Source organism: Miniopterus natalensis, chromosome 9 (genome assembly GCF_054644295.1).
Source record: "Miniopterus natalensis isolate mMinNat1 chromosome 9, mMinNat1.hap1, whole genome shotgun sequence".
Taxonomy (NCBI): domain Eukaryota; kingdom Metazoa; phylum Chordata; class Mammalia; order Chiroptera; family Miniopteridae; genus Miniopterus; species Miniopterus natalensis.
Genome location: NC_142089.1, coordinates 15,140,787 through 15,159,123, shown reverse-complemented (window position 1 = coordinate 15,159,123; position 18,337 = coordinate 15,140,787). Strand labels below are relative to the sequence as shown.

The window sequence follows — 18,337 nt, the reverse complement described above, 5'->3', positions numbered from 1 at the left end:
TTGAGTACGTCTTTTGCGTAGCTATTTAACTGGCATTCTGTTCAGGCCAATGAAAGGCCCGAAAGCCCCAGGCGGGTGGGGCAGAGAGCCAATCAGGGCCGTTGGCGGGGTGTGGCTGCGTCCTAGGGCGGGGAATCGTGTAATGGCGGACGCGGGCCGGCAGAGCACGGCTGGGGGCGTAGCGCACTGAGGGGGGTCCGGCAGTGTGGCAGCCGGGTAGGCTGCGGGTGGGAACAGACCCGAGGCGAAGGGGGCGACCGGCCCGCCCTTCTGTCGTTGAGGGCGACTGCGCAAGACCAGGTGAGCAACAAGTCCTCCCGGGCGGGTCCCGCCGTGAGGTGCTGGGCCCGGCCGGGCCACCCCTCCCGAGTCGCGCTGGGTCCTGCGGGAGTGGGGCCCTCGCCTCCTGCCGTGCACGGGCAGAGGCCCGGGGCACCGGCTCGGTGAGCGGTCTGTGCAGGGTCGTGCCTTCCTCCCCACTCCCCTCCCCAGGGCGGAGGTATCCCGGAGTTACCCTCTGGGACTAGAGGGGCCCAAGAGTCTGTGAGGTTTCGAAAGTGCCCTAACCTGACCTAGCTGTGCCACCAACTCGCTGTGTGACCTCGGGCAAGTCACTTCCCTCTCTGGGCCTGTATTTCCCCATTTTTAAAGCGGAGGCTATGCAGTCATATGTACATGAGTTGGATCTCAGATCTCGTATGAGATCTTGGGCAAGTCCTTCCTCAGGTGGAGCCTGAGTTTCCATCTGTGGGCCATGAAGGAATTGAGGTGCTCTTTGAGACCCCTGGCCTGCTAAGTTGCCAGGTGGCGGATAGACTGTGTATATGTGTGTGTACGTATGTACATACGCCTACAGGACAGTACTGCGGAGTAAGGAGGGAGGTACGTATGTGTTCAGGATGTACTGCAGAATAAGGATAATTGGCTAAAGGGTTTCTTCCACGAAGGCTTTGAATGGACCCCAGACCATGATGGAGTGATGTCTTGGTCCTCCAGGATCCTAGAGCCTCTGAGATGGGGAAGTTTCATATAGTTCTCCATAAAATCAGAAGAGGAAGGAATCGCTGGAATCTCTTGGGGCTGTCATTGAAATTCAGGCCCAAAAGAATTCAGGAGGGAAAACATTTATGATTCTCCTACTATGTGCCAGACCTTTAGGCAGATGTTCTTATTTAATTTTTACAGCTACCTTTGAGAATTTACACATAAGGAAAACTGAATTAAGGAGTTAAGTAACTTGCTCAAGGTCACCCAGTAAGGTGCAGAGTTTACAAAGGATAAGGTGTTTCCTTTGAGACTCACTGGGCAAGGGGGAAGTCTGTCTACTTAAAAGAAGTTTGCTTTGTAACAAATGGGGAGAGGGGTCTTGTCCTAAACACTTGTGGCATGGTGACAGGCTGGGTCTTGATCTCCCCTTTGTTCAGTCTATGAGTTGGAAAGGACCATTTCTAAATTGTAAAAGTCACTGAAGTGTGTTAGAACTTGAGAGCTCAGTTTCAATCCTGACTGGGTGGCCTATAGAAGAAAGCTCACCAACTATTGGTGTGTAGACTTGACACTTGGTTCAGGGTGGTGCCAGCTGGGTAACTTTTTCTCTTCCCTGTGAAGGCCAAGTTTTCTTGGGATGGAAGAAGTTTCCCATTTGTTAGTTCAAATTTCTTTGGATTCCTAGAGTAAAGACATTCAGTAGCCCACCTCTGATTAAACATGTTTCTTTGTGCTCCCCATTATCAAACTTATAGCTGAGTGAAGATTGTGGACCTGGATTGGGAGGTAGTTGGGTACTGTAAATTGCAGCTCTTAATTTTTCTAAACCTCAGAGCTTTTGGTTAATCAAAATGGTAGGGCCGTCAGTGTGTATTGTTCTCATATATCAATGGTAGGGAAGAAAATTGGAAGAGGAAGTTGCTGAGAAAGAGGGCGTTTCTTAGCAGTGGAGCCAATATATATTTCTTTGTTTGCAATTCTAAAACCAGAAAGCAGCAACTGAAGGAGGAAGGAAAGAACTGTGAAACTCTTCTTCCCGTTCAAAAATGTATAAGAGCGGTCCCTGTTGCTGTCCATGTCCCGGACTCTACTTGTACAGAAAAAGTCAGTTGTAATTTGTTCAGTCTTCAGAAATTATAATCTGGAATAAAATAAATTTTAAAAACTCTCTGAGATAAACTTTTTAAAAAAATCAGAACATTTTACTGGGTACAGTATGTTACTTATCAGTGGGTGATTCTTTTTTTCAACATAATTAACCAATTGCAGTTTTTAGGTCTGTTTTAACTGTGATTTGAATTAGTGCATTTTAACCTAAGAGGAATTGATCTAGGTATTGGATGGTGCAAATGTCACCATCACTTGAAAAACACATAATGGTGTGTTAGGTTTTTGACATTTGTTAAGTCTTTTTAATGCTTTATTTTAAAGGATTGTGTATTGTAAATAGTTAATAAGTCATTGAATTTATTGCATGAGATCTACCTTTATTTTTAGTATTGGTTATATTTTCTGTATAAGATTTTATTTTAATTAGTATACCAATCCACTGTATCTTGTGGCCAAAACCAATAAAGTTCTTGGGGCCGCAGGTGTTTCTGAATTTAGAAGTTTTTGGATTTTAGAAATGGAATATGGTACACGTACTGTGGTTATGTAACATCCCAGAGAGGTCTGGGGCAGCACCTTGTAATCAAACACATTACTGTTTCTGTAGTAAAATGTCAGAATATTCACACCAGCTGGGATACATAAATACTATAAATAGCCTCATGTCATGTCACATCAGGTTTTGCTGCCAAATGAATAATGAGAAAGTTGTTTTTTTGCAGCTTTTTGGATTTTGGAATTGAAGTTAAAGGATTGTGGGCCTCTATGGATAAAACTTATATGATGACAAGAACAGTTACAAGGAAAAATATTGTAAACCAAGCTAATTTCTTGTGTGTGTTTTTTAATATGTTTTTATTTTTTTTCGAGAACGAGGAAGGGGGAGAGGGATAGAGAAATAGAAACATTGATGAGAGAGAAACATCCATCAGCTGCCTCCTGCACACCCCCTACTGGGGATCAAGCCCAAAATCTGGGCATGTGCTCTGACAGGGAATCAAACTGGTGACCTCTCTCAGTTCATGAGTCAGTGCTCAACCACTGAGCCACCCTGGCTGGGCAACCAACCAGGCTAATTTCAAAGTTATGGGTCCTAAGAACATATTACATAGAAGACACATTTTTTTGTTTCTTTCATATAATAATCTTATTCTAATTAGTATGTGCCAATGTGCATTTTTCTTTAAGTAACAAAATTTACCTTTTAGTACTCTCATTGGTCCCTGCTTTGGATGTTTGGCTGATACTCTATACCCCTCGTTGTTTTTTTTTAATGTTTTTATTGATTTAGAGAAACATCAATGTGAAAGAGAAACAGATCAGTTGCCTCCTGCAGGCGCCCCCAATGGGGATCAAGCCCCACAACTTGGGCATGTGCCTTGACTGGGAATTGAACTGGCGACCTTTCTGTGCACTGAACATTGCTCAACCAACTGAACCACACTAGCCAATACTACCCCTCTTTTTTAAAAAGTAATTTATAGCGTCTTACACTCCTCTTTGTATAGCAATTAAGAGAATTGTAACTTTTCCATATAATTCACAGACTTACTTATCAGGTAAGGATCTGTAGATTCATGTTTGCAGACTTTAAAGCTGATGTTCCCTTTAGGGTGGTATTTAGTATAAGTTATTGCTGCTGAATGGGATTTATGTCACAAATTTTTATTTTTGCCCTGGCCAGGTAGCTCAGTTGGTTGGAGCATTGTCCTGTACACCAGAAAGGTTGCAGGTTGAATTCCAGGTTTGGGCACATACCTAGGTTGTGGGTTCGATTCCTGGTCAGAGCTCATCAGAAGGCAACTGATTGATGTTTCTCTCATATTGATGTCTCTCATATTGATGTCTCTCTCTTCTCTCTCTCTCTCCCTCCCTCCCTTCCTCTCTCTAAAAAAAAATAAAATAAAATAAAAATCAATAAAACATATCCTTGTATGAGGATTAAAACAAAAAAGAAAAATTTATTTTAATTTTTAATTTATATAACCTCCACAATTTACACATCTTGGAAAGGAGTTTACTAAAATATGTTTAATTTAGAGTATTTTTATTTTAAGCATATGCTATATGAAAAACTTGAGTTTACTAGCTGTATGAATTTGGCTGATTTCTTGAAATGGCCAAGGACCTCTAAGAGCAAATTTACAAAAACTCTTTACTTTTCTTGTACACTCTAACTGTAGACTGCAGTGACTGGTTTTGTTGGCGGTTAAAGAATTCTTTCTTTTTTTTCTTAATCCTCATTTGAGGGTATTTTTTTATTGCTTTTCAGAGAGAGTGGGCAGGGAGAAACATCCATATGAGAGAGACACATCTATTGGTTGCCTCCTGCACGCAATCTGGCCCGGGTGGGTATCAAGCCTGCACCAAGGTATACATCCTTGATCGGAATTAAACCCGGGACCCTTCAGTCTGTGGGCTGATGCTCTAACCACTGAGCCAAACCAGCTAATAATTCTAATAATTCTTTAGAAAGAATTATTTCTTTCTAAAAGAAGTTCCATGACAACATGAATTTGAGAGATTCTAATCTTTAGGAGACCACATATCTTTATCCTTCTACTTGAGGTGTCTCCACAGTCCCTGAGAATAGTACTGTCACTGTGAGGTATGGAAAAGTGCATCACGAGTTGCAGGTGGAGTCGGTGTACAATTGGGCTAGGGAATAGGAGCAATTCTTTTCCAGATTACTCCAGTTTCTTCTATTTTATAAGCACAGATAATACTGTAAAAGGATTACAGATTAGTGGACTAACATCCTGTTCCAAGTCTGTTGTGATTGTGGGTAAGTTCTTCAAGACAGGAACTGTGTCTTATACTTCTTTTGTATTCTGTAATGCCTAAAGGCCAGGGAACCAAACTTGTCTTGCATCAGAATTCACCATATGAAAATATTCATATCTGGCCTGGGAGTTTTGATGTCAGTGCACAACCAGGGTTGAGAACCACTGTCATAAGCACATTGTAGGTGCTCAGTATATACATATTGATAAATTACTGGCATGAATTGGGTAGGGTGGAAGAGGCCTCAGATTTTTTTCATAAAGTAAAATAGCTTTCCAAGATACCAACACACATCTAATAGTTGGCAGATCTGGACCCATAGTCAGTTCATTGCTAGCTACTCTGCCAGCATTACCACCCTGGTTTTGTGACCTAGGCAGGATTAGTCGATGTCAGCAGGCTACTCAAAGTTTTGTGTACTTCTTGAGTGGTAGGTAGCCTAACTAAGATCTATTCGGGTGACAGTTGCTAAACTGGGAATAGGTAGAAGTGCAAGAATTGTTGGGGATTCGAGTAAAGGAGGTAGACTGCTGGACACCAGTGATGCCAGGGGAAGAAATATGGAAAGTTGAAATTTAACTGGGTCTCTAACACATAATACAGTGCATGGAGCATAATTGGTATTCCATAGCTTTTTGTTGACTGAAGAAATGAATGGCTCTCTGTTTGGAAAGAGGTGTATGAACTGTGAAATAAGATGCCTCCTACTCATCATTCAGAACTGATCTAAGATGTCATCTATTCTGTGAAGCATTCTCAGGAAAAGTTGACTGACTCCCTTGTATGTTTTCTCCTTCCTTAAAGCATTTATCAGATTATCAAATCTGATATCACATTACAAAACTCTTTCCCCTATCTGACTGTGAGCTCCTTAAGGGCTGACTGTATTGGTTTATTTTTGTATGATTTGTGTTCAACATGCAATAAAAGATGTAATAGATTGCTAAATTATGGCCTCTGTTGTCTCCATTCTTATAGGCTTCTCTTTCTTCCAGTTCATGATCTTTTCAATTCAGATCAACAAACATTTATTATTTTGAGAGGTAATCTTTCTTGGATCTTGGGGTAGAGTTTCTCAACCTTGGCATTATTGACATTTTGGGCCGGATAATTCTGTAATTGTAGAGGGCTTTCCTGAGCATTGTAGCATGTTTGGCAGCGTTCCTAGCCTCTACCTACTACTTGTGACAACCAAAAATGTCTCCAGATATTGTCAAGTATCCCCTGAAGGGCAAAACTGCCCCCTCTTTAGAACTACTAAATCAAGGGTAGGGGTAGTATATAGTCATAGAAGTGAATATAAATATCCTCAGGTGCACACTCTTCGTATTCCTTCTTTCTAGTTATAGTCTCTTGTCTCTGATTTTTGGATAAGAAAGAAAAAATGAGATAAATCAGGAGGTGACAACCTTTAAATAGCCCCATTATTTTTATTCTGTTCAAATTTTATTTTATTTGGTTTAAATATATTAGAGCAGTGCAGATAGCTGAATTATTTATACAGACAGATCTATGTAAAATCAGTTTCTACCACTGATTAGATGGAGTAAAGAACTACTAGAGTATTACTACCTTGCATAAAAGACTGTTTTTTGGAAAAGCTCATAGCTGAAAAGTTTAACACCTAAAGAATAATCAGCATTGGTTTTACAGGGAACTTGCCAGCTCTTGTCAGGATCCTTTGCTACTTTTTGAGCTTTGTGGCTAAAGTATATCTTTTGATGTCCCTGCATAGATACTTTATAACTCTAAAAAACACCTTTAGGCCCTGGCCGGTGTGGCTGAGTTGGTTGAGCATCATCCCATGCGCTGAAAGGTCACCAGTTCAATTCCCCATCAGGGCATATACCCAGGTTGTGGGTTCCCCAGCAGGATGCGTACAGGAGGCAACCAATCAATGTTTCTCTATCACATCAGTGTCTGTCTGTCTCCCTCTCTCTCCCCCTCTCCCTCCCCTTTTCCCTCTCCCTCTCTCTAAATCAGTAAAAACATCTTTTTTAAAAAAAACACGTTTAGCCAATGGACATGTTTTTCTAAGCTCAGTATTTTTTGTGATTGGCAGATTGGTCAAGGCAGCGGTCCTTGGTCCCCTTGAGTATTCATAAAGTAATGACAAGTTAGTAGTAACATTTGGGGACTTTACTCTCCTTTGGCCAACCCTCCACAAATAACATGATAATCATTCATGTCTTAGTAACCATTAAAGTGAAGTTGAATGAGTGGGTTTTTTTTCTGTTCCCTTAGAAGTTATGAATGGTACTCTAGAGAATTCAAATGTATAGTTATGAATGGTATCTCAGAATAGTTACCATTTATGTAAATGAAACACTCTTCTTAACTTAGAAACCAAACAGAATTGAATTAGAAAAGAAGAATAGAAACAAGAATTGTTGAATGCTTGCAGACAAAATAATGTTCAGATATAAAAGTATCTCAGAAAAATTTCATCTTCTTCATGATTTCTACACACTAGTAAAGAAACTGATGACCTGTGATATTTCATGCTGTTTTTCTTTTTTGGTAAAATATTGAAAAGTCTGAGACATACTCTCTTAGTTGTAAGATTAATTCCAGTTGAACAGAATTAAGTTTCTTAATTTTAGAATGTAGAAGACCTTTTGGGAAGAAGCAGTGGTTCAGCTTCGTTCCAATTTGAGTGAATATGTTTGTGTATATGCACACATACATACTTATTACACATATAAATGATGGTGACATTTAAACTTTGTAATTGACATAGTAAAGTAACAAGAGCAATTCTTTTACTCAAGCATTTAGAATTGAGACCTTTTTCTCCCCTGATAATGCCATTGTTCTAGCAAGTACTCAGTCTGTAAACTTTCTCTCAAATAGTATCTTGAGAAATTGTTTAACTGTGTAAAAGAAGGTCTTATGTCATTCCATCAATGTTCCCTTCTATTCACAATTGAGAACTGTAAGTAAGTTTCCTTTTTAAGAATACTAATAGTCTTTAAGGAGTAGTATTTCTGATGCCAAAGGCACCTGTGGAATTATGAGAAGTATAAGACCAACTTCACCCCCTCTTTATTTTTAAAGCTCCTTCAGCATTCATTGGGCGATAATTTGCAAAGCACAGTGCTCCCACTTTGATCTATACCATTACAGTCTTCAGCACTTGAGATAAATTATGTTAGTTGCTACATTTTATAGATAAACAGGCTCAGAAAGGTTAAGTAACTTCCTTAAAGTCACTCAGCTAATGACGGATTTGAGATTAAACCCTATCTTTTTTTAAATGAGATTAAAATATATATATATATCTTATTTGATTTTAGAGAGCGGAAAGGAGAGGGATAGAGAGATAGAAACATCAATGATGAGAGAGTCATTGATTGGCTGCCTCCTGCATGCTCCCAACTAGGGATGGAACCCACAACCCGGGCGTGTGCCATGACTGGGAATCGAACCCCGATCTCCTGGATCCTAGGTCGATGCTCAACCGCTGAGCCACACCCGGTTGGGCTAAATGAGATTTTAAAGGTAAAATTTACATATAGTGAAATGCATAAAAATGCAAGTATATAATTAGATGAATTTTGACAAATGTAAGCATGTGTAGCCAACACCCCAATCAAGAGATAGAACATTTTCATAACCCTTCAGTTTCCTCACACCCTTTCCAGTCAATCCCCACTGTCTTATAGCCAGCCACTGTTCTGATTTCTGTCCTCACATATTAGTTTTGCCCGTTACTGACTCACAATATGCACTCTTTTTTGTCTGAATTCTTCTGTTCATCATGAAGTTTTTGAGATTCATCCACATTGATGTGTGTATCAGTATGAACCCAAGTCTTTTGATACATATCTAGAGTTTTTCCAACAAACTGTAGCTTCTAATTTGCGTATTCTTACATCCTTTTTTTTTTTGCTTTGGTATCTGCATGTAATTTATTTCCCTTTTCTAATATCCTAGATTTATTTGTTTGTTTTTTAAAAAAATATATCTTTATTGATTTCAGAGAGAGGAAGGGAGAGAGAGTTGAAACATCAATGATGAGAGAGTCATTGGTCGGCTGCCTCCTGCACAGCCCCCACTGGGGATCAAGCCCACAACCTGGGCATGTGCCCTGACCAGGAATCAAACCTCGATCTCCTGGATCCTAGGTCAATGCTCAACCACTGAGTCACGCCCTGCCAGGCCTAGATTTGTTTTTAAAATCTCTTTGAAATTACAAAGGTAATACAAGCTCATTGCAACAAATGTCACAATCAGAAGTAAATAAAAAATGAAAGTTTCCTCAGATTTATTTTTATTTCTTCCTTTTTCCAATTTTGAAAATGAGTGTAAAAAAAAAAGAAAGAAAGAAAAAAGGGGAAAAAAGCCATACTAAATATGAAGCAGAGACTAAGAATCACCCATAATCCCACCAGTTAGCATTTTGATGTATTTTCCCCTTTCTCTGCGCTTTGTTTGCCATAGCTGAAACCATAGTTTAGGGATTTTTAGGCTTCCCTTGTTATATTAGGTTTGTCACATCCTCATTAATCAGTTCTTGTTTTTTCAGTGTTCATGCTTGTGGCCACCCTAAATCTGAGTAGCTGGCAGTGTCCTTGGTTGGGTTGGCCTTGTCAGGCAACATTTTTGAATACTGAACTGTACACTCCTTCATCACTAACCTCATTCTTGTATATCCAACACCCAACATTTCTTGCAGAGTAGGAGGCGATGTAGTTCTGTGGTTATGAGCATAGATTCTGGAGTCCCTCCATTTGGGTTCAAATGTTGGCTTTTCTCCTTATCAGCTCAGTATATACCTTTGGGCAGTGACTCTTAGCCTTTGCTTTCTCATCTGTAAAATGGGGACTTAATTTTACTATAAAATATGGAGCATATCACAAAGGGTATTGAAAGGATTAAATGGCATTCTTACTTAGTCCAGTGCTCAATAAAACTTAACAATTGTAGTTATAAATTAAGAAATAGCATTTTTGGTCCCATAAAATTTTGGTCTGTGTAGCCCAGAATTTTACTGCTTGGGGGAAAGGGATGAAAATGTCAAATTCAAAATTTAGGGCTATGTTGCCCAGAATTCATAATTTCTTCTAGGAATTTCTTACAGAAATGTTATCCATGAATTTATCTAGATCATCTTTGAATTATTATTTTTTTTAAATTTATTTTTATTGACTTAGGGAGCCATCAATTTATTGTTCCACTTATTTATGCATTCATTGGTTGCTTCTTGTATATGCCCTGACCGGAGATCAAACCCACAACCTTGGCATATCAACCTTAGGACAATGCTCTAACTAACTGAGCCACCTGGCCAGGGCTGAATTATTTTTTCTTATATTCTGTACTCCCCATCGGAGTAATGAGTTTTAGTACTTTATTTACTGGATTGGGTAGTAAACTATTACTTTTTATTGGTCCTAATAAAAGCGATAGCTGCTAGGTAGTAAGTGTATACTATGTGCCAGGCAGTGTCTGTATCTCCATCCCCACACGAAGCCTTCAGGTTAAGTTGTTATTGCCCTCGCCAGAGTGGCTCAGTGCTTAGAACGTCGGCCTGTGCACTGGAGGGTCAAGGGTTCGATTCCTGGTCAAGGGCACATACCTGGGTTGCAGGTCTGATCCCCGCCCCACCTCTGGGTGAGTGTGGGAGGCAACCAGTTGATGTGTATCATGTTGATGTTTCTCTTGCTCTCTCCCTCCCTTTCCCTTCTCCCTTCCAACCTCAAAAAACCAATGAAAAACTATCCTCCTCTGGTGAGGGTTTTAAAAAATTACTTACTGTTTACAGATGAGAAAAGTGAGGCTCGAAGAAATTCAGGAATGTGCCCATGGTACATTCTAGGCCTACTGGGACTAGAATTCAAAACCCATGAAGCTCCCTCCCTTTTTTCTTTCCCCTTCCCTCCCTCCATCCCTCTCTCTCTCACACACACAAAACTTCTCTTTCTGATTCTAAAACTTGGGCTTAAAATAAAAAATAAAAAAAACTTCATTGTTTCTTTAGACTTCTGGTTTATAAGTTCTAAGATTTTATGCAGTCTCTATTTACTATTTCACACCCTCTGTTTCCTACTCAAGTGTCCTTTATATATCTATACCTCTATTTTTAAAAAGTCCCTATGCATGCAGAAGCTCCTCTGTCCTTTGGTCTTCTTGAAAACCTTTCTAGATCTTCGCTATTTTACCTTTTTTTGTACTATTATGACCACAACTGCACATTCTATTCTAGATACAGATACACTTTGGTTTGTTCAAGGGCAGGATAATGCGTTCTGTTTTTCCAAAGCTTTCATAACAACAGCCAGCATTTTGTTGCTTTTTGGTAGCTGTATTAAGTAAGGATAAGTCTAGGGACTTGGATTATAACAGGTAGTTTAGACCTCATCATCTAATAGTTATAGTTTGGATTGTTTTTCCATTTGCATTACCTTATTTTTGTCTACATGGAAGCTATTTTCCACGTTTCTCAACATGCAACTTTTGTACTATCATCCTTCTAGCTATTGCTGTAGAGTTATCTGCAAACAGAAGATTTCACTAGTGTTTTTCTAGATAATTTCTAAAAATGTTACTTGTGATAGGTTTCATTCAGCATCAATCCTTGGGGTGTTGATACATCTTTATCTAGAGAAAGGACTATATCAGAACTCTCTTATTTCTGTTTCTAAATTCTTGGGGAGGATTGGTCTTCTTAAGTCATATTTATTTGCTGTTTTCAGTAGCGTTTGGAAGAGGTTTTTTCTTTTAAAATTCTGATTCTCATTATATCATGTATCCTCTCATTACAGGTATGCATATGTGTTACCTGATGTCTTGTAAATAGTAGGTTCTCTGTAAGGCTTTGTCATATTAAATGATCCACAATAGTATAATGTCCAGTATTGAGTTTTTAGTTTAACATTCAACAAATTTATTGAGTACCTGCTATGTGCAAAGTACAAGTAATGTAACTCAGTGACTATGAGAATCAAGTTACTTGCTTCTCGTGTACTTTAAGGACACTTGGATAGACAATAAACAAATAAACATATAAATTAAATGTTGAAAGATTGTAATAGGTTATGAAGCGAATAAAATAGTGTGCTGTAATAGAGAGTAATGCAGGAACTTAGATTAAGATGGTTAGGAAAGGCTTCGTTGAGAAGGTGACAACCCAAAACTGAAGAATGAAAAGGAACCAGCCAAATGAAGAGATGAGGAAAGAGACTTCCAAGGTTGAAGGAACTCTTAAGGGCAAAGGTATTTCAAAGCTTTGTAGGACTGATTATTTTATTTTATTATTTTATTTTATTTTATTTTATTATTTTATTTTTATTTTTATTTTTATTTTTATTTTAATCCTCACCTGAGGATATTTTTTCCATTGCTTTTCAGTGAGGGTGGAAGAGAGAGAGAAACATCAATGTGAGAGAGACACATCAACCAGTTGCTTCCCGCATTCCCCCTTACAGGCCGGGGATCGAACTGCAACTGAGGTACATGCCCTTGCCTGGAATCAAACCCGGGACCCTTCAGTCCGAGGGCCGACGTCCAACCACTGAGAAACTGGCTAGGGCAGGAGTTTTATTTTTATGTAAAATGGGTAGTTTTGAAAAGTTTTTTTTTTAAATAAATATGCTTGGAGTTAAAAACAAACTTTCTAATGCACTATTTCAAGCATATATGAAAGTAAAGAAAATGTTATAAATACTCTATGTATTTATCCCCTAACTTCAACAATTGTTAACTCATGGCCAGTCTTTTTTCTTCTAGTACCCTTTCTCTTCCCGTCATTTTTTTCAAGTTATAGTAACATTTATTTATTTATTTATTTATTTATTTATTTATTTATTTATTTACTTATTGTTTTTTGAGATATAATTAACAAAAATTTTATATATTTAAGGTGTACAGCATGATAATTTGATATATATATATACCTTATGAAATGATTACTGCAATGAAGTGAATTAACACATGCATCACCTCACATAGTTACCATTAATAATGTAACTTAAAATTTTAATAAATTATTGATTGATTTGGGAGAGAGGGGAGGGGGGGAGAGAGAGAGAGAGAGAGTTCCACTTACTTATGCAGTCATTGGTTGTTTCTTGTATGTGCTCTGACTGCAACCTTGACGTATCAGGGCCATGCTCTAACCAACTGAGCTACCCACCCAGGGCCAATAATGTAACTTTTATTTAAAATTATTATTTGACCTATAGAACTCTAGCCATTTAAATACTTGAATTAACAGTGCTTTTATTTTATTTTTATAACAGTTTTATTGAGATATTGGCATACAATAAACCACATATATTTAAAATGTAAACTTTAGTAAGTGTTGATGTATGTATATACTAGTGAAACCACCACCATAGTCAAGATAATGAACATATCTATGACCCCTAAATGTTTTCTCCTGCCCCTTTGTAATCACTACCTACTTCCCCGCTGCCCACCTCCCCAATTTGTAAGCAATCACTGATCTGCTTTTTATTACTAGAAATTAGTTTGTATCTTCTAGAATTTTATATAAATGGAATCATACAGTATGTCCTCAGTATGAATCTCAGTACAGTATGAATCTAAAAATAATTATCCTGAATGAAAGACACCAGTATGTCCTCATGTCTTTCATTCAGGATAATTATTTTGAGATTCATCCACGTTGTTGCAAGTATCAGAAATTGCCAAGTAATAATCCATTACAAGGATACTAATTTGTTTATCTTTTTACCTGTTGATGGACATTTGGGTTGTTTCCAATTTGGGGCTATTACAAATAAAGCTGCTATGAACATTTGTATACAAGTCTTTGTATGGACATTTCTTTTTGATTTTAAAAACTGAGATATAATTTATATGCCAAACAAATTTACCCATTTAAAGTATATAGTTCAGTGTTTTTTAGTATAGTCACAAGATTGTACAACAACCATCACCACTGTTTAACTCCAGACATTTTCATCATCCCAGAAAAAAACCCCACACCTATTAGCAGTCACTTCCTATCCCCCTCTCTCCCTGCCCTAGACAACCATTAATTTACTCTCTGGGTCTATGGATTTGCCTATTACATTTCATAAAAATTCAGTCATAAAATATTTTGTCTTTTGTGATTGGCATCTTTTCGTTTAGCATAATATTTTCTAGGTTCATCTGTATTGAAGTATGTGTTACTACTCCATTCCTTTTTATGACTGAATAATATTCCAGTGTATGGATGTACCACATTTATTTATATTTTCATCAGTTGATGGACATTTGGGTTGTTACTGCTTTTTGGCTATGATGAATAATTGTGGTATAAACATTCGTGCTCACATTTTTTGTGTGGACTTATGTTTTCAATTTTCGTAAGTATGTATCTATGAGTGGAGTTGCCGGTTCCTATAACACTATGTTTGTGGAACTACCTGTTTTCCAAAGTGACTGCACCATTTCAAATTTCCATCAGCAGTGTATGAGCCAGTTTTCCCACATTCTCACCAATATTTCTTATTGTCTTTTTAATTATAGTCATCGTGGGTTCAGAGTGATATCTCGTGTTTTGATTTTGTATTTCTCTAATGACTAATGATGTTGAGCATCTTTTCATGTGTTTGTTGGCTATTTGTGTATCTTCTTTGGAGAATGTCTATTTAAATGGCTTTACCTGTTCTTTTTTTTAACATTAAAAAATGTTTTTTTTATTGATTTTAGAGAGAGAGGAAGGGAGAGGGAGAGAGAGCACAATAATGATAGGCTGCCTTCTGCACGCCTCCTACTGGGAATCGAACTAACCTCATGGTGCATAGGATGACGCCCAACCAACTGAGCCATGCTCGCCAGGGTGGTTTTACTTATTCTTAAATTGGGTTATTTGTTCTTTTATTATTAAGTTGTAATAGTTTTTTATATATTCTGGGTACAAGTCCCTTACCGGATATGATAATACAAATATTTTGTTCCATTTCTGCAGGTTGTCTTTCCACTTTTTTTTTTTTTTAAATATATCTTTATTGATTTCAGAGAGAGGAAAAGAGAGGGAGAGAGAGATAGAAACGTCACTGAGGAGACAGTCATTGATCGAGCCTGCAACCGGGCATGTGCCCCGACTGGGAATCGAACCCTGATCGCCTGGATCCCAGGTCGACACTCAACTGCTGAGCCACGCCCAGCCGGGCACTTTCCACTTTCTTGATTGTGACCTTTAAACCACAAAAGTTTTTAATTTTTTTTTTTTTAATATATCTTTATTGATTTCAGAGAAGAGGAAAGGAGAGGGAGAGAGAGAGCTAGAAATATCAATGATGAGAGAGTTATTGATCGGCTGCAGCCCGCAACCCGGGCATGTGCCCTGACCGGGAATCGAACCCTGATCGCCTGGATCCTAGGTTGACGCTTAACCGCTGAGCCACGCCCGGCCTGGCCAAAAGTTTTTAATTTTGATGAAGTACAATTTATCTTTTTTTTTTTTTTTTTTTGGTCGTTTGTGCTTTTAGGTGTCATATCTAAAAAATTCTCGCCTAATCTAAGATTGCAAGGATTTACGCCTATGTTTTCTTCTAATAGTTTTGCATTTTTAGACCTTTGATTCCTTTTGAGTTAATTTTTGTGTGTGGTATTAGGTAAGGGTCCAACTTTATTCTTTTGTGTGTGGTTATTCAGATGTCCCAGCACCGTTTTTTGAAAAGACAGTTCATTCTCCATTACATTTGCATCCTTGTCAAAGATCAATTGACCCTAAATGTATGGGTTTGTTTCTAGTCCATTGATCTAAATGTCTTTTCTTATGCCAGTACCACACAGTCTTGATTACTGTAGCTCTGTTGTAAGTTTTGAAACCAAAAAGTGTGAGCCTGTCAACTTTCTTCTTTTTCCGTATTATTTTGACTATGCTGAGTTCCTTGTACTTCCATATAAAATTAGGCTCAGCTTGTCAATTTCTGCAAAAAGGAAAAATCAGCAGGGATTTTGGAAGGTTTTCGTTGAACATGTAGATTAATTTGGGAAGTATTGCCATCTTAACAATATTAAGTTTTTCAGTCCATTAATATGGGGATGTCTTTTCATTTAGTTAGGTGTTTAAATTTTTTCTATGTTTTGTAGTCTTTAGTGTACAAGTCTTTTTGTTAAATTTACTCCTAAGTATTTTATTGTTTTTGATATTATTGTAAATGGAATTGTTTTCTTAATTTCATTTTTGGATTGTTCATTGCTAGTGCATAGAAATACAATTGATTTTTGTATATTGATCTCGTATTCTGCTACTTTGGTTCTAACAGGTTTTTTGTGTGTAGATTTCTTAGCATTTATCTATATGCAGGATCATGTTATCTGCAAATAGAATTTTACTTCTTCATTTTCCATCTCATAGCTTTTATTTCTTTTTCTTGTCTTATTGCCTTGGCTAAAACCTCCAGTATAGTATTAAAGAGAAGTGATGAGGGTGGACATCGTAGTCTTGTTCCTGATCCTTATTTTTGGGGGAAAGTCATTATCTGGTTTTGATATCAGAGTAACACTGGACTCATAGAATAAGTTCAGACATGTTTGCCTTCATTATTTTTCAAGCAGATCTCAGACTTCATTTTATTAGTAAATATTTCATCATATGTCTTTCAAATACAAGTATTTCCCCATTGGAACGTAATAAAATCAGCATTTTCACACCCCACTATCTTTAAATATTCAGCTGCTTTAAAGAGTTTTAAGCCCTTTCTGGTGTGGCTTGGTGATTAGAGCATCCGCTTACAAACTAAAGGGTAGAGGGTTCAATTCCCGGTCAAGGGTATATACCTGGGTTGCAGGTTCAGTCCCTGGCCCCGGTCAGGGCATGTGCAGGAGGCAACCAGTCGATGTGTCTCTTTCACATTGATGTTTCTCTCCCTCTCTCTCCCTCTCTCTTCCCCCCTCCCTTCCTTCCATTCTCTAAAAATCAATGGAAAAATATCCTCGGGTAAGGATTAACAAAAAAATAAATTTTAATCGGGGTGGGGAGTGAGGAGGGTGTATATGATATGATTTCCATTTTTAAAAGATTTATCTAGTTGTTGCAAACAAAGTGGATTATCTGGGGCCAGGAATTGATTGAGGTAACAGAAGGCTATTGTAGAAGACCAGGTAATGGTAGAGACTTTGACTAGGTTGATGGAAAAAGAAGTTGAAAGTGGATGTATTTTGTATATATTTTGATGATAGATTAGATATGTGGGATAGGGAGGAAGACAAGAATTGAGCATGCCTTTCTTCTGGAAACTATTTTCTTAGCTTTTAGGACAAAGCATTGGTCTGATTCTCCTTCTACCTTCCTTGATGCTTTCTTCTTTGTCAGTTTCTAAGTTGTCCTCTGACCTTGCCTCTGTTTGTGCTTTTGTTTTGGGAGGTCATCTACTCTTTCATGTCTTCAACTACAGCTTCCATGTAATAACTCCTAAATCTGTATTTCCACCCCTGAATCCCAGTCCTAGAATTCTTTAAAAAAATACAAAATTTAAAAGTAAATTTTCTATTACAGTTTACATACAATGGTACCAGAATTCTCACTGGATCACGCCACCTGAATATCTCCTTTTGCATCTCCAGCTTTTTGTGGACTGTTTGCTTTTGGGAACTAGTGGTAAGATTGGTACAGCTTGTCTCCTCCTTGCTTGAGAGACATGTTTACAGATTTTACGGATGGATTTTATACCTTTTATACAGTTTTTAATGATGGAAACTTTAATTTTCTAAGAAAGATGCTTAGCACACTTGGGCAGCATTTTCCTTCAGGTCCTTGGCTTCCTCATAGGTTAAAGTGTAAAGGTTAGGCTTATCTTCTGCCCACCCCCGTTTTCCATGACTTGCTACCCTTTATCCTGACTCACATATTTTATTCATTCAGTCAGTGAGGACTGGTATAGGACTGCCAACATACCAAACATTGGCTCCACTATTTTCCCAGATCATTCAGATGTAAGGCCTTAGTTACTGTTGACTTCCCTGAACACCCTATCTCTTTTCATGCCAAGACACTCTCCGGTCCCTCCCTGTCTTTTTCTCCCAGTACTCCAATTCATATCCTTTGTTACCTTTTGCCTTGACTATTGTCCCTACTTGCAGTCTCCCTTCCCAGCTCCATTCTGTCTGTGCTTAAGTGAGATGTATAGCATCTTCCTAGATGTTCTATAATCTGTGACTCCATTTGTGTTACTCTTATCATTTAATGACTAAAGTACAGACTCAGCCTGATATTTAAGATTCTGTGATCTGGCCCAGCTTGTTTTTCCAGCCTTGCTTCCCACTACTTTTGCAATACTATACTCGTCTTTGTTCCCCAGAAATATCTTATTATATTTTTTGCTCACACAGTCTGTCCACCTTCAATTTGATACTCCTTGTCTCTGCATGCCTTAATCCTGCCTTTTTTTTTTTTTTTTAATCTTCACCTGAGGATAAGTTTCCATTGATTTTAGAGAGAGGAAGGGAGAGAAAGAGGGAGAAGAAGGGTGGGAGGGAGGAAGAGAGGGAG

General features: G+C 38.1%; 1 protein-coding gene across 1 annotated transcript in view; it reads left to right on the top strand.

The window, feature by feature from the left end:
* The first annotated feature begins 207 nt into the window (after positions 1–207).
* Positions 208–18,337, top strand: part of WASF2 (WASP family member 2) — a 67,461-nt gene continuing 49,331 nt past the window's right edge. The window contains exon 1 of the mRNA XM_016216756.2: positions 208–300. The gene's annotated coding sequence lies outside the window, so the exon portion shown is untranslated. The remainder of the gene's footprint in view (positions 301–18,337) is intronic.